The sequence below is a fragment of the Meles meles genome, chromosome 18 (assembly GCF_922984935.1).
Source record: "Meles meles chromosome 18, mMelMel3.1 paternal haplotype, whole genome shotgun sequence".
In the NCBI taxonomy this organism is placed as follows: domain Eukaryota; kingdom Metazoa; phylum Chordata; class Mammalia; order Carnivora; family Mustelidae; genus Meles; species Meles meles.
Genome location: NC_060083.1, coordinates 16,394,020 through 16,416,717, shown reverse-complemented (window position 1 = coordinate 16,416,717; position 22,698 = coordinate 16,394,020). Strand labels below are relative to the sequence as shown.

At 58.9% G+C, this 22,698-nt stretch overlaps 1 long non-coding RNA gene across 1 annotated transcript; it reads right to left on the bottom strand.

Moving 5' to 3' along the window:
* Nucleotides 1-184: 184 nt before the first annotated feature.
* On the bottom strand, nucleotides 185-18,855 carry LOC123930228. The gene is made up of 3 exons (XR_006816011.1): nucleotides 18,492-18,855; nucleotides 15,830-15,918; nucleotides 185-305 (listed from the first exon to the last, which is right to left on the bottom strand). It is a non-coding gene; the product is annotated as an uncharacterized LOC123930228 (long non-coding RNA).
* Nucleotides 18,856-22,698: the final 3,843 nt, after the last annotated feature.

The window sequence follows — 22,698 nt, the reverse complement described above, 5'->3', positions numbered from 1 at the left end:
CAGAACCTGTGTGTTATTTCTTAAAACTGCATATGAGCCTGTAATTATCTCAACAAAAATTTCAATCTAAAAGCTAAACACATACCTGCTGTAAGATCCGACTCTCCTGCCCCTCGGTGTGTAGGCACACAAGGAAAGTGTGGAACCGTCATGATGATGACTTGCAAGTCGATATTCGCTGCAGGTTCATTTGTTTTCACCCCGAACCGGAAACACCTCCACTGTTCCTCCACAGAGGATGGGGAAAACGAGCTGTGGGCATCGTGGCATGGAGAACGATTCGGCCATACGACAGGAGGGAAATCCTATCAGGGGGAAACATGGAGAGTGTTCATGACAGAGGAAGCCAGAGGCAACAAGGAGTAGGATTCTGCTTACAAAACTCTAGGAACCGCTACGTGGTCTACAATGAAAGAAAGCAGGTCAGTGGGCGGCTCGGGGTGAGGAGGGGGCAGCAGGAAGCTTCTGGGGTGAGGGGTGTGTTCACTGTCCCATGTGTGCTGAGGGCTTTGTGGGCGTGTGCACCTCAGGCTGACCTAACTATGACCTTCCAATGTCCGGAGCCTCATGCCTCAATACAGCTGTGTGTAAGAGGAACATGGGATGTGCACATGAATGACTGGAAAGGTCAGGAACGGGGGTGCGTATGTTTAAATGAACAGGAGGGGGAAAAGCAGATGTGAGGTGGGGTGCAAGGAAGGAGGAGCCCTTGAAGAGTCTCCAGGCACAGGCCAGACCCAGACATCCACTCTGGCCCAAGTCTGGCATTCAGACAGTCGCTGTCCTGGGTCCTGACCAAGAAGCAGGTCTCAAGCCCGGGACCTTCAATTCCGCTCTCCTGGGCCCCAGTTCCCTGGCACTTCTAGGGCAACGCTGCCAGAACGCTGGGACATGTGCTCAGAGCACGAGGGGGCAGGAGTCACCCACCGCTCCCAGCACAGGACGCAGGTCGAGGGAGTGGCGGTCACTGAACGTGGCTCTGATCCTCCCCAGGAATGGCCAGCCTGCCTCCCACCTCCTGTGCCAGATGAAGGGACCCCCAGCCAGTGGGCTGCTCAGGTCCAGGGCTGGGACTCAGGAGGGTTCCAGAATAAGAGAACTGGGACAGGGAGGACCTGACCAGGAGGTGATGTGGGTGATGCCTGGGGGCAGGAGCTGCTGGGAGGGACCAACTGCAGAGCTTGGGGTGACTTCCCAGATGGGGTGAGGACAGAGGGAGCCCCTCCCCAGAGCCATGCAGGCCACCTAGAAGCACCTGCCAGGTAGAAGAAGGTGTGGTGCCTGCCTTGAGGGCAGGGGAGAGAGTCCGGCCCCATCTGAAAGACTCCAAACTCCCCACCAGGTGCTGCAGACCCTCAGGAGGACCCGGAATGTGCACGCTTGTAGCTGTGCCTGAACCTAAGTCATCACGACCCCTTCCCCATCCTGCACTGGGGAAATACAGCTGCCCAGAGCCAGGAGAGGGGAGACAGCTAGCAAATACCTGTGGCATGAGGGGGAGAAGACAACCCCGAGTACACGCGTGCCCACAGGCACACACCCGTGCACCCGTGCACACACTTCAGCAGCTCTTGGAATGGTAGACGCATGGAAGGTGCCAGACCCGGCAGCCCCTGGGGTGGGAGGCCTGGTAATCCTCTCAGGTAGGGACCCCGGCTCTCGGGGGTGGTCCTCACCTACAGCACAGCTGCAGGGGGTTGGCTCCTGATTCCCTGCCTGGGGTTTGGGGGGAAGCTGAGTTTGGCCCTGGGTTGGTCCTAAAGGCTCCTTGCTGACTCTGGGGCTGAGGGCTCTGGCCCCATGGCTGAGCTGGTCAATTTGGAAGTGGCAGCAATAACTCTCCAGGTGTGGAGGATGGACAGTTCAGTCCTGTAGCAGTGGCAGACCCACAGGGCTTGTGGCCGCTGAGAGCACAGGGGCCTCTTGGGCTCCCGGGAAACTGCTGGCCCAGCTGTGCCCATCCAGGGGGTACAGACACACACTCGTGTTGGAGAAGGCAAGCAGGGCCAACACCCGCAAACTGGGTGCTCAGACTGACCCAGGAAAGGGGCCGTGGGTGGGAAGGAGCCTGGGATGCAGGCCCCACCAGCTTGGGGGGCACCCCCCGGTGCTCAAATGAAAACAGCAGTAACAACCAGGCCACCCGAACCCCAGCCTCACAGAGCTGCTCCCACTTGTCTACCCTCCTTCCAGCCCTGGTCCTGTCCTTGTCACTCTGCAAGTATAATATGTACGTCATTTTGCATCCGGGGGCGGGGGTGCTGTCCACTTAACAATATGTAATAAACATTCGTCAAGTTTCCACACAGGTTTCATAATCAAACAACAAACAAACAACACCACACAGAGGGCCCTAACTTAATAGATAACCCCATCACTGGGTGCATTGGTTTCTGCCGAACTGTCATTACTGACAGAGGCCGCGTCTCACATTTCCAGGAGAACATTTTTTCTTTCCAGAAGTAAACTGACTGGGCCAAAAGATGGCAGTTTCTGACTATACCGCACTATACTGACTATATGTTCTGACTATACACACACCATCTGTGTAGAGCAGTGACGTCTCCTTCACCACCGAGAGGAACCGAGTTCAAGGGCGACGCCACTTTCACACCCCAACCCCGACCCTGCCAGGGCATCTGGTGGGGGGGGCCCTTTCTGCCAGCTTAGCAGGTAGTATGCAGCACCTCAAGACGGCTTCGACTGCCCTCGCTCTGACGACCAGCGAGGCTCCCGGTTTTCCCAGAGCGGCTGGCTCTCTGGAACACCCCATGTGAGCAGCCGGGCTGGAACGCGGAGCCTGCTGGCAACCGGGTCACCGTTTGCCTCTCGTGAACCGTGACGAGCCCTTCGTGGGCACAGCTATTCCCCCTCTGCACACCCCAGCTGGTGCAACCACCTCCCTTCCCCTGGCCTTTCCCCATGTACACGGGTCTTGGCTTTGTTCTTGCTGTCATCTACCCATATTTCTCTCTGCGGCTTCTTGTGAGGCTTCAAAGCTGAGAGTGGTCTTTCTTCGTTAGTATATAAATATTTCATTATGTGCTAACTGTCCTGTTTTTTTTGTTTTGTTTTGTTTTGTTTTTTAAAGAGGTTTGGCTCTTTGAGGCATCTGTTGTCTATTCCAGCACGGCGGGTGGGGGGGGTGGATCTAAATTAAAATTCTTCTATGTTATCTGGTTTCTCAACATCATTCATTTTTAATTATTATTTTATAAAGTGTTCTAACGTCAGAAAGGTGAGGCCTTCTGACTTGCTATTTTTATTTTTCAAGTGTCCTATGAAACCCTCATCTGTCTGCTTCTGCAGAACCCACAGAAAAATACTGTTGGGATTGATTCGAGGGAGGCTGTGTCTGCAAATGAAGCTGGTGACCTGTTCTCCCCCTATGACGTGTGCTCATTGTGAGAGAGATCATGTCTCTCACCTTGTCCCTAACCCGCAGGGGCTGTAATTTTCTTTACAAAGGTCAGGCGTTTATTATGTTCCTAAGTCACTCAGATCACCTGTTTCTGTTACAAATGGATTTTTTCATTATATTTTCTGGCCTGGGCATTCCACTATAAAGGGCTCTGCCCACAGGTGCTCAGAGCTGGCCAGGAGGGCTTGTATGCTCCAGGGGCTCAAGGACAGAGTGCACTTGGTGGGAGGGGCTCGGTCTGGCCTGCCAGTTGAGGAGGGGCTACAGGTGAGAGAGAAGCCCAACAGACCCCATTCTGAGTGGGAGGAGGCCCCAGGGGACTAGGAAGGAGGGACAGATGGAAAATCCCTTGGGGAATGAAGGAGAAGAGTGGGAACTCCAGCCCAGAAGGTGGGGCTGTGGACGGAGGTGAGAGGCTAGTTCACAAAACACAGTGAGGAGAAGCAGACAACCCTCCAGAGTTAGAGAAGTGAGGAGTCCAGGGTCCCACAGCCGCAGGTGCAGAGCAGGTGAACCCAGGGCTTCCACCCCCAGCCAGGGCTCTGTGGATGGGCCACGGTTGCTGGAGCAAGTACACCTGCAGCACGCCAGCAGGCAGGGCAGGTCCAGGGCTCCAAGCTGCCGACCCGGTAAGTCCCACAGGTGATCCCATCCCAGTGTGGGTGCTGGCCAGATCAGTGAGAGGACCCAGGGCCCTGAGAACAGAAGAAATACAGCTGGGAGTGGCTGCAATCTCTACAAAGGGGTCAGCACGCGCACCTGCCCACTGAGGCCTCACTCCCTGCAGAATCTGCCGACAGCATCAACAGGCTCTGGGATTCCTGTTCTAAAACATCCTGCTGTCGGGGCACCTGGGGCCTCAGTGGGTTAAGCCTCTGCCTTCTGCTGGGGTCATGATCTCAGGGTCCTGGGATCAAGCCCCGCATTGGGCTCTCTGCTCAGCGGGGAGCCTGCTTCCCCCTCCCTGCCTGCCTCTCTGCCTACTTGTGATCTCTGTCTCTCAAATAAACAAATAAATAAACCTAAGAAAAATAAAAATGAAACATCGTGTCACTCCCTGGCCCTACCTCCCTCCAGCCACCACCCGGTCTCTGCCCCCAGGCTCCCCAACAAAGCTTGTGAGTGCTGTCTGCAGCTCCAAGCCCTCACCTCCTGCCCTGCTTAACCCATCCTGGCCTGGCTCCTGTCCCGGCACCCCTGGAGCCGCCTTTGTCCGGACCCAGGGTCCCCTGCCCTCTGCTCTGTCTGGATCACTACTGGGATTCAGAACGAACTGCCCCAAGATGGGCCCCTTGGCCACGCAGATAATTTTGAGCTGGAAACAGTCAAGGCCCAAAAAACTCAGGAAGAAACTGTGACCTCCTCAAACTGCCTGAAAGCTTAGAAAAACTCAGGAGGAGCACTCTCTTGGTAGATAGCTGCGTCATACTGTGAGCGAGGTATGGGGAGCGGGAGGAGCCCAGGAAGGCCTGTTTGATCAGAGTTCCCTGCGTCCCAACATTTCACCATGGCCCAGCAGACACCTGCTACCAAACATGGGTCCTGTTTGTCTTCCTGTAGACTATATTCCTTCCCTTTCCAAGTTCCCAAGCCCTGCCCGGTCTCAGTCCCAATGACAATGCCCCTCATTTCCTTGCATTTGGAATCTCACATTTTTGCAAGAGCGGGGCGGGGGCAGGATGTCCCTATTCCTCACGCTGTTATGCCCTGCCTGGGCTTCCTGAAGGCTCCATCTGCCTGCACCGATTTGCAAATGAGGACACAAAACAGGGAGGCTCCTGGAAAGAGTCTCAACTGAGGGGTGCGCTCCGGTTCCTTGTCCCCCCACCCTCCTGTACCCCCATCCCTGCTTCTGTGTTTAGCCATTCTAATTAACGAGCAAACATTCTTTACAAAACAATGTTTACAAACCTTGGGATTAATTTAATCAGATATTTAATTGCCCTGTAATTAATCATCTAAGCTTAACGAATTGAACCCAGATCTCTGGGAGTTGGGTGTATCCCACTGACTTCTGAAAATAACTATGTGTCAGAACCTCAGGCTTCCTGCTCCCACTTGATGCCTATGGCCCCTGATACCCTTGCCCCCAGCAAGCAGCCTGGGCTCGGCTCTTTGAGGCTGGAGGGCACAGACATTGCTGGGAGAGGTTGCCGGGCTACAGGTCACCCTAGGCTGGGGAGGCTGATCCCGCTGTGCCGTGTGCCTCTGTGCCCACCGCGTCCCCTCTGCAAGCTGCCACAGTTTCTTCATTGGTGGCAGGGGGAGGGCTCCGGCCAGCCAGTCTCCCTGGGCCCTGTACAGGCTCAGAGTGTCTCAAGGAGGGGCAACAGGGTTTATAGACTATGAAGTCTAACCCACTAGTGAGAAAGACCCTGAAACCCCACACTTGGACCCTCTCTCCACTGTCCCCCAAGTCCCTCTGGTCCCCTGCCCGTAGCAATGAAGGAGGGCAGTGGCCCACATCTGAGAGCATCTGAGGGGCTGACCCCTATTTGGGCTGGGATCTGAAGAACCCCAGCCGAGATGGCCATCCCAAGAGCCCTAAAGCCTTCTCCTGGGAGACTGGTGGAAGGCCAGGGCACAAGGGCAGATGAGGTCCTCATGGATGGGAGCACTCCCAGTGGGCCAGGCCCTGGGCTAAGGCTCACTTGCACTCATGTGTGGCGTCTTTTGAAGCCCTATGCTGGGTCGGGCAGGGTCATCCTCCTATAAGTGAGGAAACCAAGAACCAGAGCCAGCAGAGGATAGGGTCAAGCGCTGGCTGCACAGGTGAGAGATGGGGCAAGGGCCAGTGGTTGATGGGCAGGACCCCTGCACCTGCCCAGTCCTCTGGGAAGACTGTGGCTGCCCAGCTCATTCCTGGAGCCGGCTGGACTTCTGTCTCTGGGCCACCAGGGACAGAAGGCCAGACTCCTAGCCCCCAGGGCAGCCTTACTCTGACCAAAGGACAGCAGGTTCTGGGTAGCTGCCTCTGCCCGGAGGGAATTAGTCCCAGACGGGCCAACCCCTGACTAACCCCAGACCCTCTGACGATGCGTCGGCCAAGGACTGATGAACTTGTCTGACTTGGGAGCTGCCAGGCCAGGGTCCTCCCCGGAGTGATTTATGCCACCCCATTAGTTCAGGAAAGGCAGGATTCATAGAGCATCATGGGTGAGGACCCAATGCAATTCATATTTCTGTGCCCAGGCCTCCGCTAGCGGATCGGGAAGGAAGTGCAAATCTTTGGATTTAGAATCAGATGGAAAGAGGAGTCTGGCCACGTGTCCAGCGAGCGACATGGGCGCCTGGAGAGAACGCTGCCCTGTGGCTCTGTGCTGGGAGTGGCCCCCAGCGGAGTGGCCCAGGATGTCATGCACCGCGGGCAAACACAGCCCTTCTCAGCATCACGGTCTGGACGGCCTGGTCAGCGCAGAACCCAGGACCCGCCGTGTAGCAGGGGCGTATGTCCAGGCGTCTGATAGTTTGTCTTTAAGTTACCGTGGTTCTACGCAGCTATGCTACTGAGCTCGCCCACACCTCCTAGCCCCAAGGAGAGAAAATGGGGGCGGGCAGAAGGCGAGACACACTTTGGGTCCAGGCCCAGGCAATGGCCCCACTGGGGTGGGCTCCGTGGCAGGTGTGGGACGCCGGCAGTGGGCCAGGGATTTGCTGGAGTTCCGCGCCACAGACTGGGAGGCCACACAGCATGAGGGCACGGGTTCACGGCTAGAGAGGAAGGTCTGCTCCTAGTCCTTCCCCAGGCTTGCATGCGTCTGTCTCTGTCCCCACCATGTTCTTCCCTCTGTGCCCATATCTTTGTCCTAATTCCTCTTTATTTCCTTACTTCAGGAGACTAGCCACACTGGATTGGACCCCCAGCCTGGTGGCCTCATTTTGACTGGATTCGTCTGCCAAGCCCCTCTCTCCAAATCGGGTCATGTGCGAGGCAGTGGGGGCAGGAGACTCATCAAACCCATACAGTCTGCAGCTGGAGATATGCAGCCCGCAGCACAACAGGCCACACGGCCTCGGGGTCGGGGCTCAGACACACCAGCCAGGCGTGCCGACAGGACATCTATGCCCAGTGACAGTGAAGATGGCTCCGGGGAGGCCCACACAGCTGGACGCCAGGTGCAGGAAACCCCTCAGGGCCCTCCAGCACCCCACAGAGAAGCCACTGACCCCCTTGGGTGAGAACACTCGATCGCACGCTGAGCTCTCTCTCTGACCAGCTTATGACCTCAAGAAGTCATTCTTTCTCCCTGAGCCCCCATTTTCTCACATGGAAGAATGAAATAAAATTATTCAGGCTGTCTCATACCATGCGACTTTCTCCGCAGATCGGACGGGCCACCGGCTGCAAGAGCACCTTGTACCAGTCAGTTCTTGCTACGTAACAGGCAGCCACAATGATCTCTGCGATTTCATCCACATGCCCGCAGGGAAGCTGGGGCTGCCTGGGCTGGGGCAGCCGCTCAGCATCAGCCTGCAGGTTTGCCACAATGTGGTCGGTGCCACCAAGCTGGCTGGTCCATTCCCTCTGTGTTACTTCTGCTGCGGGCTGGAGGAGCAGTGAGGTCACAGGTGCCAGATGCACGGCCGCGTGTCAAGCCCATGCTTGTGTGGGGTCTGCCCACACCCCAAGTAACCGACAGGGAGAGGGAAATGGGGGGGGTCAATGTTGTCTCATATCTGCCACGCGTAGACAGGTGTCCCCAAGTGGCACACGGACTCTATCTGACCCCATGGCATGGCCCTGTGCAAGGTTGGCCTGGTGACAGTCCCTCTACCACAAGCACAAAGGTTTAATCTCTGCCGTTTATGTGAACAGAAATAACTCACTAAAATTTAATTTGGTAAATTCCAGTCTTTGTAAGCAGTGAATTCAACAGAGACACGATCAGACAGGCGGCAGCCAGCCAACAAGAGAACAGCAAAAGCACCGCATCGCAGACTGCTTTAAATCCCCATTCCCTCGTTACCGTGTCAAGGGCAGTCATTATGTGGTGACGGCAACATTCCCCACCTAGAAAAATAAAACATAACCTTGTGTGGGGGATTAGCATTCTCTGCCGGTTGTCAAATGGGGAGACTTTAGAAGCACGATTTCTGAATTCCATGGTCGGACGAGGTGTTAGCCACGTTAATGGAGACAACGATGGACCCAGCCCAGAGCAGTGCTGCCCAGCACACCAACCCCACGTCTCGTGGGTCCCCTTGGAGGCTTCTGCCAGAACCGGAGAATGGGCCCCACATGCTCTGGGGACAGGCAGGGGCAAGGGCCGACACACCAAGACCTGGGTCACACACACCTGCCCACATGGACCAGAGCTCAGGGGACTTCCTACGAGTTTGACGATGGAGTCCGTGCACACCTGGTGACCAGCACGGCCAGGGAAGCAGGTAACCTCAAATGTCCATGAAAGCCTGTGCCTCGTCATCTGCATTGGACTGATTTGCTTCTGCTGGGTCCAGGGAAGCAGAGCTGAGTCCCTCGGGTCAAGGAGAGAGGATGAGGTGGACCTTGGAGACCCCAAGACTGAGGTCACTACAGACAAGGCAGGTGAGAGGGGACCGCCTCACACACACAGTGCTTGGTACAGTAGTGTGTTCTCAGGCATGGGATGGTTCACGGAGGCCTCCCTGGAAGTGAGTGGCTGGAGAGGCAGAGCGCTTGTGGCGCACCCAGGAGGTGAGGGCCCAGAGCCGTGCATGTGGCAGGCAGAACCAGAGTTTGGGCTCTGGCCAGCGGAGGAGGGGCTGAGGGCAGCGGGAGAGCAGGACAGGCAGAGAAGCCAGCTGGTCAGCAAGAGCACGGCTGGGGGGAATGGACACGGCCAGTGGTGGTGGCCGCGCGAGTCTGACAGGTGGAGGCATGGGGCTCCAGAAGCTCGGGCCCCGCTCCAATCCGTCCCATTAAGTCCCATTAATCCGGCCCGGGACTGCGTTTCCTTGGCTGTAGAACTCTCCAGGCCTCTGAGGGTATGTGTGAGACGGGACAGGTCGGGACACCAGTACAACCCCTAACCCCGACGTGCCCCACACTTGTCGGGCAGCAGATGTGGTGATGTGGAGTCCCCCCGTCGGAGGGCGACGGGCGGGTTCTGAGGTCCAGGTCTGAGTTGGGCTTTAAACCTGCCATCCACCTGGTATAATTTTCACTCCTCAACAAAGGGGTCCTCGGCATGGGCCCAGCAGAGGTCCCATGGGGGACTGACTTTTCTGGGACAGATTCACGTCAGGACGTCCTCTTTCTCCCACCTCCTGCAAGGCGTCATCAGTCGGGGGTTGACAAGCGATGGCCTGCAGCCTGTCCCAGCCCCACTTGGACGGTGGTCATCTCCACCACACCCTTGTGCCCGCTCCAGCATATCTGCTCATGTGACACGTCACGGCTAACACCAGTGACATCGGATGTGCACCGTCCCCCCGACCCCAGCCCTAAGCTGCAAACTGGTGTGCTCACCGATCTGCTGGACATCGCTCCGTGGGTGAGGGCCTCCTGCTAAACAGACCCACACGGGCGGCTGGAGGCCCCCTTGCCCACTCCTTTGCTCTGCTCATGTTCCACACCAGCAGCCCCGGCCATGCTGCAGGCAGCTCATGGCCCCTCAATGCCCACATGAGAGCCTCCAACCAGGACTGCTGTGGGCCTGACTGGCTAAGATGGGTTCACACGAGAGCAGGGTGGGTCCTAAGCTGGTCTGATCAACAACGTCCTTGCAAGGAGACATTTGAACAGAGAGATCCACACATGGAGAGCATGAAGGCAGAGACTGGGTGAGCGTCTACAAGCCAAGGAGCTCTGGAAACTGCGAGTAACCACAGTCACGGGGGTGAGGCCTGGCGCACTCTCTCCTCCCAGCCTCAGCCAGAACCAGGCCCGCCGCCCTGACCCTCCAAAACCGTGGGATGCGAGCTAGTTCTGCTGCTCACACCCCTGTGTTCAGATGCACCGAGTCGGTCATCATGGGGCGGGAGTTACAAATACCGACAGGAAGAAAACCCGAATCTGAACCAGGTGTACCGATGTGAACTCAGGGCTTCCCATGTCTGGAGACTGATGCAGAAGTGTCAGCGTGTGCGTAACGGGGACTGACGGTACATCCGGATACGCAGCATACGGCCATACATACGATATGTGAACTACACGCAGATAACAACAACACGTAACATAGTGTGACATGGTATCTCGCAGACATCTTTCAGCTCTGTTCTCAGAAAGCCGGAAAGCAGGGGCGCCCCGACACCGCTGAGCACGCCTAGCATCTGCGTCTGGGCTTCTACATAACACCATACTACATACCACTTTCCACTGAAAGCAGAAAGGGCTCCTCAGAGAAGGGACTGATCCCAGACCCGGAGAGGTCAAGGTCAAGCAAGGAGGCATTCTTAGAATGATGGGGACAGAGCCAGGATGGGTCAAGGGACACAGAGGGCTCCCACTGGTCAAATACTCGATAATGTGAGTATGAAATCGAATGCCGGTAGTAACGGGTTAGAACGTGCTGAGTAAAACAGGAAACCGTGAGTCCACATAGACGTGCACATACAAATGAACTGAAAATATGACGAGTAAAATACTGACACAACTTGAAGCATGGTCTCGCAGCGCAGAGGCATGACAGATGTCCTCCTGATGAGGGGACTGGAGCCATCGCCTCCAGCAACAGGACACATGGGAACAGGTGCCCCATCCTGCAGAGGATACATCGACACACCTTCCTGTGTGGAAGCCCCACACAGGACCCAGGCTCCTGTCCCATAGCCTTCTGCATCCTCAGGGGAAAGCCGAGGGCCTCTCTAGCCCGAGGGAGCCCCGGGAAAGGGAGAACTCAGGGAAGCACATTGTGCTTGAGTAAAACACGTCACCAGCTGGAGGGTGTGGGCTCTGGGATCAGGCACACCGTGGCTATCCCCTGGGTCGGGGGCTGTGTCCTGGTTGTGTGGGAAAACATCGTTCTTTACAGAAACATATACTGAAGCCCGTTTGCAAATAACTTTGGGGCACCAAGGAGCCCCGGAAGCCGTCCCGTGGGCCACAGCCCAAAAACCACTTCTCTCCATGCAGTCTTCCCAGTCCAGGCTGACCTCCCCTTCCCAGAGGCCATGGTGCAGGTGACTCATGACGTCTAGATGCTGGTGAGGGCTGGCCCACCCTGTGCCCGGCCTGTGGGTGTGCACCACACAAGACAGGGACTTCATGCCAGCGGCCTCTGTCAGTATTGCACATGACCCACTCATCCCTTTGCACAAGTGCCACTGATGAAGTCCTTGAGACTGTGCTAGGATCACCTCCACCAGGAAGCCCTCCCTGATTATTCGGGGGTCGCCCTGAAGATTCTCACCCTCTCTATATCAAAGGACAGTCCTCAGCTCCACTGCGTGTGCCCACAGGGGCCCGCACTCCCCTCGGTCATAACGTGAACCACTCTCGGTGCTCATCTTCTCCACCATACTCTGATCCTCTCCACGCTGTGGAATCTGTCAGCAGGGACTTGACCAACAGAGAAAAGCTTTCCTCTTGGGTGGGGTGGTCTCAAGGTCTGGTGTGGACCAGAGCTGGGGACTCACAAGGCCTTGTGACTCTGCTAAGTCGGGAGCTCCTCACCGGGCCACCGCCAGCAATGTCCGAGGCTCCCCATCCCCCGCCCCTCTGGCCCCCCTCTGGCCCTGAGCTTGGCTGGGACAGGGCAGTTCCTCACGGACGTGCTCTCAAACCCTCCAGAGGGCCCCGAGTACTAGCCATTCTTCCCAGGGATACTGTGAGCGTTCCTGTGCCAGGACGGAGCATGAGAGAATCCGACATGACACGCTCCCCATCCTCAGGGAAGGGTCTGAGCAGAGAGGGATGGGCCGCAAGGCAAACCACTGGAAAGCAACATGTTCACACTCGGGTCAGGCAAAGCGCTGTGGGACGTGGTGCTGAGACGAGCTGGCCCCGCCTGGGGGAACATGGGTTGGCTCTGACCGGGAACAGTTAGGCTGTTCCAAGCAGTGCACACGAGGCTGGTTCCAAACTGCATAGCACTAGAGCGCCCAACCAGCCCTCCGTGCAGCACCCAGGATGCAGGGATGAGGGATATCCAGAAGAGTCCGGCCCCAGAAGAAAGGCATCTTCACCTCCAGGACGAGGGACCCAGAATTTGCCCCGCATTCAACAGGGGCCAGGACAGCCCCACACTTCATAGAGACACCAGCCTCTATGTCTGAGCCGGGCCCCAGCAGTTGACGACTTGCTGGCTCTGAGCTCCTCCTGAGCAGAAAGGACAGACAACCAGGAAGGCCCAGGTGGCTAGAGACCAGGGGCAGCTGTCCTTCTCATGGGGATGTCCTCTTCTTGGCCATGACGGTTCCTTCTGCAGCCCTCAAAGCAGGAGCTCATCAAAGCGCAGACGGAGGGACGGGGCCGCGGACGCCTCCTGGACCCCGGGAGCATGCTCAGGTCCGGGCGAGATGGCGCAGAAGTCAGAGAGAACATGTCCTCACTGGGTCGAGGATTCGGCCAGTCAGAGGTGAGGGGCTTCCAAGGAAGCCGCGGTCTCCACATCCAAACCATCTGAACAGTGTCCCAAGCTTGTGGTCGGGATGCAGGCCTCGAGCACGGAGGGAGGGAGGAAGAAATCAGATGCTGCCAGGCCTCTTCCCCAACACCATGCGCACCATCCCCAGGACCGACCCGGGAGCCCCAGGCCAGGGCAATCACCTTCCCTGGACATCAGGACCTGGGCCCAGCCCTGGGGAAGCAGGACGGAGAGGAAGACTACGTTCTTGGTGCTAGTCCTGCCGGCCTCCTGGCCATCCCCTCAGGAGCAAGGGGCAAGAAGGAGCAAAAGACAGAGTTCTCGTCCCCGGGGATTCTCAGTCCACACGGCAAGAAAGGCCCAAAGGAGCATCCCAGCCCGTGCCCTCGAAGCCACTGGAATGTCACAGTGTCCAGCCCCTCCCTGGTTCTCCTGCACAAGTGGGAGACATAGCTCCTCTGAGAGACCCCTGCGCCCATGGCGACGCGCCCTTCCCCGTGTCCATGGCAATGTTCCCTTGCCTGTAATCCTCCACACCCATCTGAGCTGGGCCCACAGCCCCACCCATGCAAGGATCAGCTTTTTTCTTGAAACAAGGAGTTCCCTGAGGCCGGTGGCTTTGTCAAGCCCCAGGCATGGACTACAACAGGTGCACGGTCCCAAGTCCTGAACTGCAGAAACACGTGCCTTCAGGCCCCCACAGGAGCTCACAGGGAGGGTGCACCACCCGCCCTAGATCCTTCCATACTGCTCTCCGAAATGCAGGACCTCAGCACCTTGCCGAGCAGAGAAGATCACCGTCAGTCTTTGCCCCAATGGAGGACCCTCCTTTCTCAGGGAAGTAGGTCCTTGGTGGCCAGTCACACCCCCTGGCCAAACCATGGGGACAATCCCTCCCTGAGCACAGATGACACACCCCTACCCCCGCCAGGCACCACGGAGCGCAGGACATGCACGGGCTAGGGTGGGGCTCCCAGAGCTCAGCCTCTAGCGCGGGAGGCCGGTGGGTGACCAGCACAGAAGGGCTTTCAGAGGGTCCAGGAGCAGCAGCCCCCAAGAACCATTCCCCCGGGCTCACTGAAACTGTCCACGGGGGGGAGAACCCCATCAGGCCGGCCCGTGACGGTCCGCCAGTGAAGGAAGGCAGGCGTCTGTTTAAGTCTGCTGTCTGCTCTTCATTCCAGGAGACTGAAACTGGGACTGCACAGGGGAGAGATATTTCTGAACTCTCAGAGTGGATGGTGGCGTCTGAATGAAAACTTTTGCTTGGAGACTCTATAAGTTCCATCTTGTGCCATAACATACACTTGACTTTTTTTTTTTTTTTCAGCAGTTTTTGGTCTTTAACTTATTGATTCAATTATCTAAAACTGTATAATCCTGTCTCCCGGATGCCAAGAAAGGCACTGTGCACGTACGGCCTGAGGCTTCCAGGGCCACCGCCATCCCCGTCACCCCGAGGTCACGGTCAGCACCGAGACCCACCGCTCACAGCCCGTCTCCCTCTTGAACTAGAGGCAGGCTGTCACGCCTCCAACGGGTTTCCTGTGGCTACCGGGAAACGTCCCCACACACTCTCTCACAGCACTGGAGCCACGAGGTCTAAATTCGGGGCCGTGCGCCTTCTGGAGGACCCAGGCAAGAGTGTTCTCTTGTCTCCAAGGAGTCCAGACGCACCTGTGCCTTCGCCCCAAGGGCCCTCCTCCACCTCCAGCAGCGGCGGCGATCCTCCACCTGCTTCCCTCGCTCCTGGTCTGTCTCTTCCACGTGCAAGCACACACGGCAACATACACACGTGTGCACACACACGCCTCTGCCTCCCTTGTCTCACCTCGTCTGATGCAGACCCACCTGCACCCATGTAGGAGGCTCCTCGCACTGACCTGGTCTGTGTCCCAACAATCTAGGATCACCCCACCCCCAGTGAGAACCCTCAGTCAGTCCCATCGACGAAGCCCCTCCTGCAAGGTGACGTCACATATTCCCAGGTTGGGAGCAGCAGGACATGGCGTCTTCCGGAGGCCGGGACCCCATCTGGCCCAAGCCCCGCCTCCCCGGACAAAAGCCTATCTGTGTGGCTCTGAGCAGTGTGCCACCCCCGCCACCCGGCCCTCAGTCTCCCGTGTGTGCAGGGGCATGGGCTTCCAGTTCTGCCGTCCTGCCACAAGACCGCTCGGCACACAGGCTGACCAGGGAGGGCCCAGCCTTTTGCTCACAGCCCGGCAGTGAGGACAGCTGTGTCCAGAGAGAAGCCGTTCGCCCAGGACCCAGTCGTGGGACGATGAAGAATCCCTCGGCTTACGTGTTCTAATTGAATCGGCACAGATGTAACTCGGGTGTGACGTTCAGAACATGACCCATAAAAACAGCTATCAGTGCTGCTCTACAGGGACACCCGGAGGAAAGATGCCCTCCGGGTCCAAAAAGGGCCACCTGGCTGGGGCTATTAGCCAGAGGCTGGAAAGGGCTGGCGGGAAGCGTGTGAGGACGGGTCTACGACAGGTCAGAGGATGCTACCTTCCCACCTGGACGTCCCGAAACAGAGGACGGGGTGTAGGGATGGTGACCAAGCTGGCCACGGATCCGAGGCTCAGTGTTCTTGACTCCAAGACGTGTGTGCCCCTCAGCATGGCTCTGAGACTGGTTGAAGGAAAACCCATCGTCCTGCTCAGCCAGCAACGACCTCCAGGGACAAGTGTCCACTAGACCTCCTGACCTCTGTCTGACCAGCCTTCGCCCAACCTCAGAAACACTCTTACTGGTTCCCACTCTGCTAGTGAGGAAAAAGCCCTCCTAATAAAAGCTCCTCCCTAATAACAAGAATCCCGTGTTGTGGAAATTTGGCACACATTCATCAACAATAAAAATGAAAACAGGATATCTGCTTTGCAGCACTTACCAGCCCTGGGAAGGAGACGTGGTGGACTCTGACTCTGTTTTCCAACCACCCTGGGGAACGGAGATGCTGTCAATGTGAGCGTGAAGGAGCTGTGGGGACAGAAGGTAGAGACGGAGTCCATGAGAGTCTAATAGATGTTATTTTTGGAATTGGATTTGGGGGCAGCAGCCAGAACCGTCACTGCTGGGGCTGTGAAGGTCACACCTGCGCTAGGATTCCCGGGGCCCCAGTGTCAGTCTTCCCCGATCCTGGCATGGTGGATTTCCTCTGAGAACACCTCCATCCTCACACGAGGGTCCATGTCCACATAGGAGGGATGAGAAAGGCTGACACAGAGAGGGGCACGTGGGAGTGGGGACAGAGGTTCAACCCGTCGGCCAAACGTGGCACGCAGCCACCAGGTAAGCCTGTGAGTGGTGCCAGGACGGTGCAGGCAGACGTCTTGGCAGAGAGGATCAGAGAGACCGCCTGCCCTGCGAACGCAGGGCGTGGGCAGGAGGCTAGGGTCACCTGTTTACCGGACTTCCAACTCCTGAGGGCTGGCTACATTCTACCTTGTCCTTCCCTCTATGTCCCATGCAGAGGAATGTGCCCAGCAGACAGCAGGTCCTCAGAACGTGCTAGCTGGCTGAAGGAAGGATGAATGAGTAAGTTCCCAAGCACACGGTGCTGAACCAGCTCAGAGCTGAGCCCTCGGGACTCCAGTGCACTCTGGTGGGGGATCACCCAAGCCAGGTGGCCTCGAGGACCCCCCCCCCCAACCAGCTGCCCTCCACGCAGACTCCTCTGGATTCTCTGGGCCTCCTTTACTCAGCCCTGCCTGATGGCCGGCTGGCCATGGGGTGGGACCCAACCCAATGCAGGGACTCCTGGAGTTCCCTGGACAGCTCCCTCCCAGGCCCCCAGCCTTTTGGCCACCAAGCCCTCCTCATTCCACCTTCCATCCCCCTTCTGCCTTACAGCTAGCTCCCTGCGTCACAGCTGGCCCTGCGTCCTGCCCTGCATCTTGGCCCTCAGGCCGGCAGGCCCCACCCGGCTCTGCTGCACTAACAAGCAAGCCCCATTTCAGAGCCTGGCGGCACCATCACTGTCACCTGAGGCAACCACAGCATGGCCACTCTCCCACCACAGCACCCAGCATCCAGGGAGGGGAAGTCCCATCTGGGACACAGAGTTTTCACGGAAGAAACAGAAGCCAAGCCAGTGGTGGAAAAACTCAGTGCCTCCAGATGGTTCCACAGCTGGTCCCCAAACGTGTGACGCCCCTCTCTCCATAAGACCGGGTTAATGGCCCCACTGAAGGTGAGCGGGACTGCTGGCCCACTGCAGACAGCAAATGTCCGCCCGGGTTTCCTGGAACCCCTTGGTTGTGGCTGCAGGGCCCCCGGGCGGCGTGCTGGCTTCCACCTGTACCCAGAAGGCTCTGTCTCCACCGTCTGGGTGACCCGGATTTCCACTGCGGGAGAACAGGGTGCAGGGCGTTGCCTGAACCCTACACAAGCAACAGGTGCAGAAATGTGTGCAGAGAGGCGGGACAGCAGGCCTGCGATGAGACTGGGACATACCGCTCACACCCCAATAGACTGCAGCCTGGGAGTGGAAGACCGGGATCTAAGTGGTGCCTGTGTCCCCAGCAGAGGGGGGACTCCCCAAAGACCCCCGCCAGTCTCCCCTCACAGCACCCCTTCCCCTGCCTCTCAGGGGCCAGCCCTGAACAACATGGTGTCGCTTCTGGCACACTCTGCGCATCCGAGAAGACCGCAGGGCAGCCGAGTGCTACAGGAGGGGATGAGATCCGTCCTCCGGCAGGAGGAGCAGCGTGTGCCTTTGTGGAGGGGGACTCGCTGGGGTCCATGCTGGGATGCTGCATCCCATCACAGGCTGAGATCAGGGCGCTCGGTATCCACACACTACAGAGATGCATTGGGTCATCTCAGGAGGGTCTGCACAGGGTTGACCCCAAAGTCACACACTCCGCAGGTCTGCCAGGGAGACTTGGGATGGTGAGACGGAGTCCCACAGGGCTCTCCGGAGCTCTGTGGTGCCTTCCCTCTCCTCCCCACGGGGAAAGAGGTTTCCTACCTGGTCATAAGCCCAAGGCAGCCTTCCAGACTGACATGGACTGAGCGGTCTTGACCACACGGGCTGCGGCACGTGCACCCCACTGACAGCACACAAGACTCCCGGGACCACCAAAGGGTGAGCAGGAACATCTGCTGGACAGAGGCCAGCTCTGGGGGGGGGGGGGGGGGGTGGATCCCATCAGAGTCTGCAGAGTGCACAGTGGGAAGCCAGGGCTGAGGGGCACCTGGGAAGGAAGGACCACCCACCCATGCCAGGGTGCTGCCATCAGGGTCCCCGAGAATCCCCAAAGCATCCCAGAGAGACAGGACCAGCTTGGACGCAGCCCACCCCGAACCCCAGTCCCCGGGGCTGCCCTCCCTCAGCTCCCCCAGTAGTGGAGAGGGGGCGTCCTTGGCCCCTGTTGCCCACGCGGCTGTCACAGTCCATAGGTCACCTGGCTGAAAGGGGGCTGGAGACGAGGTCGTTTGCAGCAGTGCACGAGATTAAGCCTGGATGACCCAGAGCACCAACTCTTACGGACGGGGGAGGGGACAGCTCGCTACCAGTAAGAGCAGTGGAAGGTCCACCGGAGACCCACCTTGGACGACAGTTCCTCAGGACCAGGGAGCTGCGGGCAGAGCCGTCAGCGCACCGGGCGCACGCATTCCGGTCTCTCGCGGCTCCGGGGACGTGGGCTCTGGAGACTCTAAGGCACGTCCGTCCTGCAGGTCTCGGGATTTAACCCCAGCTCTGGCGCCATAAGCCACGCGAGGGGAGGCGAAGTGGGCAGCCGCCCGTGGCACCCACCAACGCGGGGCTTGCAAGGGAGTCACAGGGTTACCAACGGGCTGAGCTGTAAGGAGTGGGGGTGTTGACAGCCTAGCTCTCTCAGCCCCTCGGCAGCCAGCCTGGGGGAGCAGGCGGCAGGGCGCAGGCCCGGCCCGGCGCCTCAGGGACATCCGGCTCCGCAAGGTGCCACGCTCCCTGTGAACGCCCGGCGGACGATTCCGGCATACTTACGGCACTTCCGGCGTACTTACGGCACTTCCGGCTGCGGCCCTGCCCTGCTGCCGGCTGGGATAGGATACTTCCGGCACTTAAGGCCTCGGCCCTCAGACGCTCACAGCAGGCCCAGACGCTCCAGCCCTTCCAGCCGTGACAGGAAGATGGGCTGCTGCTGTGGTCCCTCCATCTTCCTTGGAGGAAGGAAGGACGACAGAAGCTGCTTGGCCCCGGCCTTCAGGCTCTGGAAGGGCGCTGGCAGGGCGGGCGGGGCGGGCTGGGCGGCACCTTCGAGCATCCCCAAGCTCCTTGCCGGGCCCGGCTCGCCCAGGTCAGCTGCAGGACCCGCCCTTCCGCACACTCAGGGACAGGGGACACGTTGCTGGACAGTCTGAAGGCCGGCAGCGCTTCTGAGCTGCATCGCGGCTCCCGGCGGCGCCCGGGCTCCGCGGCTTCTCAGGACAGCGGCCCATGCTGCTGGGAGCCAACTGCGGAACAGATCCGGGGCCACTGCAGTGGGGTCTGCTCTGACGGGGCGACCGCATCTCCAGGCAGCAGGAGCGCGGGGACCGACGCCCACTGCACAGCTCATGGAGATTCCAAAGCGAGGGGCGCTCACAGGATGCGGGCAGTCGGGCTCCACTCAGGCGCTTGGCTGCTTCTGACGCGCCTCCCCCGAGCGCTGCTCGTCTGCTGCGTGCCTGTCTGCTGTGGGCGCCTGCCCGGGCTCAGACGCTGCAGGCAGGGCTTGTCCGCAGGTGGTGACCGGAGATACTTTCAGACGACCCCGTGCTGGGTTGAATGGCCCAGGGTGGCAGGCCAAGGAGGATGCCTAGGACCCTCAAGCCCTGCGTCCTTCTGCGTGGAGGGGGGGGCAGGAGTCAGTTCTCTGTGCAGGGCGCATGTGGGCGCTGCCTCGGTGGACTTCTTCCAGGCAGCGACCAGCAGTGGGCAGCCCACCCTGCAAGCATCTCTGCAAGGGAATCGGGCTACTTGAGTGCCCCTGGCAAAGCTGAGGTGGCCGGGCCTCACCACCCAGACTTCACAGCTCTCGAGACTTGCAGAACGCTCTTCCATGGGAACCTCCAGTCGAGCCACGTCTGGCTTCTAGCGTCCAGGTGGGTCTGGCATCTAGGAGCAGCTCCATACTGCATGGTGCCCTCCCGTGCGAGCGTGCAGCCCTGGCCTCCCCAGCTGCGCCGCGGGCCTCCCAGCTCCTGGAGAGCCCAGAAACCAGGCCCAGAATTGCAGGACGAGTGTCTTCTAAAACCACACATGGCCACGGACATTCCAAGCTGTGTCAGCGAGGCTCTGTAACCAGAGCAGGATCAGGGCAGCACCAGCTGGCTGCCCCAGGGCAGGAGGGGCCCTGGCACAGACAGACTTGGCCACGTGGTCTTCCCTGCCAGCAGATGGCTGGGAAGGGGATTCAAAATCAATCCTTCCCATTACGTATACGCACTTGCCGGTCTTTCAACGACAGAAATGGCCTACGCTGAAATCAAGGAACCACAGAGCACAGAGAGAAGGGCATCTCCCTGCCTGCCAGCAGCACCCAGCAGCCCGGTCACGGTCCGAGGGTGTTGGCCGGCAGCGGGCCATGTCCCTTCCACCTCCCGTGTGCCTGTAAGCACGCACATGCTTTGCCCCTGTGCGCCTGTCCACTGAAGACGTCGTGTGCGTGAGAAGCTAAACTGTCTTCTGACTGATGTCTATCTAGGTCAGAAGAAACCGGTGTGACCTGTTCTCTTCAATGACTACTTGCTACACCATCCCGGTACACCTCACGCTGTTGAACTGTGGTCCTCCTCGTCGGTGTTTTAGTCAGGATCGGCCAGAGAAACAGAACCAACAGGATGCGTACAGAGATGGAAAGTAATCTCCAGTGATGGGCTAGAACTAGAACAAGCCTTTAATTAATGAAATGAACACTAACTAAAGGTTCTGAGAAGAACACAGGGAGAGGGGAGGGGAAACCTGTGGGCAGCAGCAGGAGTCCCGGGAGCTGTCGGACTGGAGGCCCACAGGACCCGGATCTCTGTGTACTGTCCCAAGGCCGGTGGCCCCTGGGATCACAGACAAGGCCTCAAGCCCCCACCTCCTTCCTTCAAAATGGTGGGTCAGGGATTGGGAAGTTTCCCCAATGTTGGCTGGCTTGCTGGGAGCCCGGTTTTGCTCCAGGACCGGGCTTGATTTGTGTCTCCCGTTCCACAGTATTCTTTACCGGTGTCACCTGGAAGGAAGCAACACGGGCTACTTCTCCAGGAAGCTATTGGCTCAGCCGAGCCTCTGCCTCTTGGGCCCCAAGGGAGTGGGCTGTGATGTGGAGGAAGATGGCTTGTTGCATGGTGCAGCTCTTTTGCGTCTAATCAAGAGCTAGGCAGGGAATGAGTGGGTCTTGGTGGCAAGGCCGTGCTGACCAGGGAGGCGGGGCCACTAGGAAGAGAGGCCGGGATGCCCCCACTCCTGCAGGCGGCCTTGCTGGCAGTGCTTTGGCATCTGAGCAGGATGTCTGCTTGGTCAGGTGCCTGGGGATGTGACTGGAGGGAGGGGCACTCGGGGCTCCCGACACAGGGTGGTTCGTCGTGCTGGCTCCAGCGGTCCCTGACAGGGTGCTCTGGCATGGGCGGCCCCCTGTGTTCGGGCCCAGCCGTGCCCTGGAGCACTGCGGGCCACTTGGGGCCCTGCTTGTTCCTGCTGTGATGCTGAGAGCCCCAAAGTTGGAGCACAGATCTGCAACATCATCTCCTCTCCCTAAACCTGGGGGTGCTGCCGAAAACCCCAGCCTGATGGGCACCACCCTTCTGCTGCCAGCTGAGGGGCGGGGCTGCTGGCTGTTGGGCCCAGCATGGGACACGGCACCCGGCACTTGGGGGCAGCTGCCAAGCCAGGGTCAGCGGCCGCTCCAGGGGCGAGTACAACAGGGGTGGTAGCCGAAACTGTCTGGGCACTGGCATGGGTGCCCTGGGAGGCAGATGCGGGTAAGAGAACCACATAACCCGCCTGGGTGCCGCTGCCCAAGGATAGCTGGGCTAGAGCTGTGCTCAGGGCCTGGACTGGGTCTGGAGCCTGAGCTGCCGGCCGTCCATGCTGGGGAGAGCTGTGAAGGGTGCTGGCTCCGGGCCACTGCTCACCCGCAGGCCCGAACGGGGCCTGGTCAGTGGATACCGGGTTGCCACTACCCCCAGGCAGTGCAGGCAGCCCTATGGGGACTGTGACTGAGGTCATGCTGTCCCTGGACGACATCGAGAAGGCCTGGGTAGATGCGAAGTTGCTCCCACTGCAGCCAGGGTGAGACCCCAAGAGGACAGGCTGCGAAGGTGGGGAGCCGTCCATGGGGGTGACCTGGGTGTCAGAGGCTGGCAGGGGAACAGCCACTGCAGCAGACAGGGACAAGGCACTGGATGTCCAAGTTGGGCCACTGCTGCAGGTGGCCTCTGTGTCCCCTCAAAGAGCATCTTGGATGCCCTCGAGAGCAGCTCTCTTTTCCCGGTCCAGGTCCTCAGCAGTCACTCGAAACCCCAACTCAGGGGGTGACGGCAGCCTCAGAGGCTCCCCTCACCTGTGTGGCAGCAGACGAACCTTGCGTTTTTGGGGCCTGGAACAGTCAGCTGGGGATGAGCAGTTCCTCTGCGTTGCCTTCTGCCCGGTGGTGGTATCGGCATCCTTTTCCAGCTGGTTCTTCTGGCAAAGTGCAGGCACTCCGGCAGAACACAAGGGGCTCTCTTGGCTGAGTTTTTGGGGACCTCGGGGGCCGTGAGACCTGACTTGTGGCCAGACCCCTCCTCTTCTGCACCGGGTGG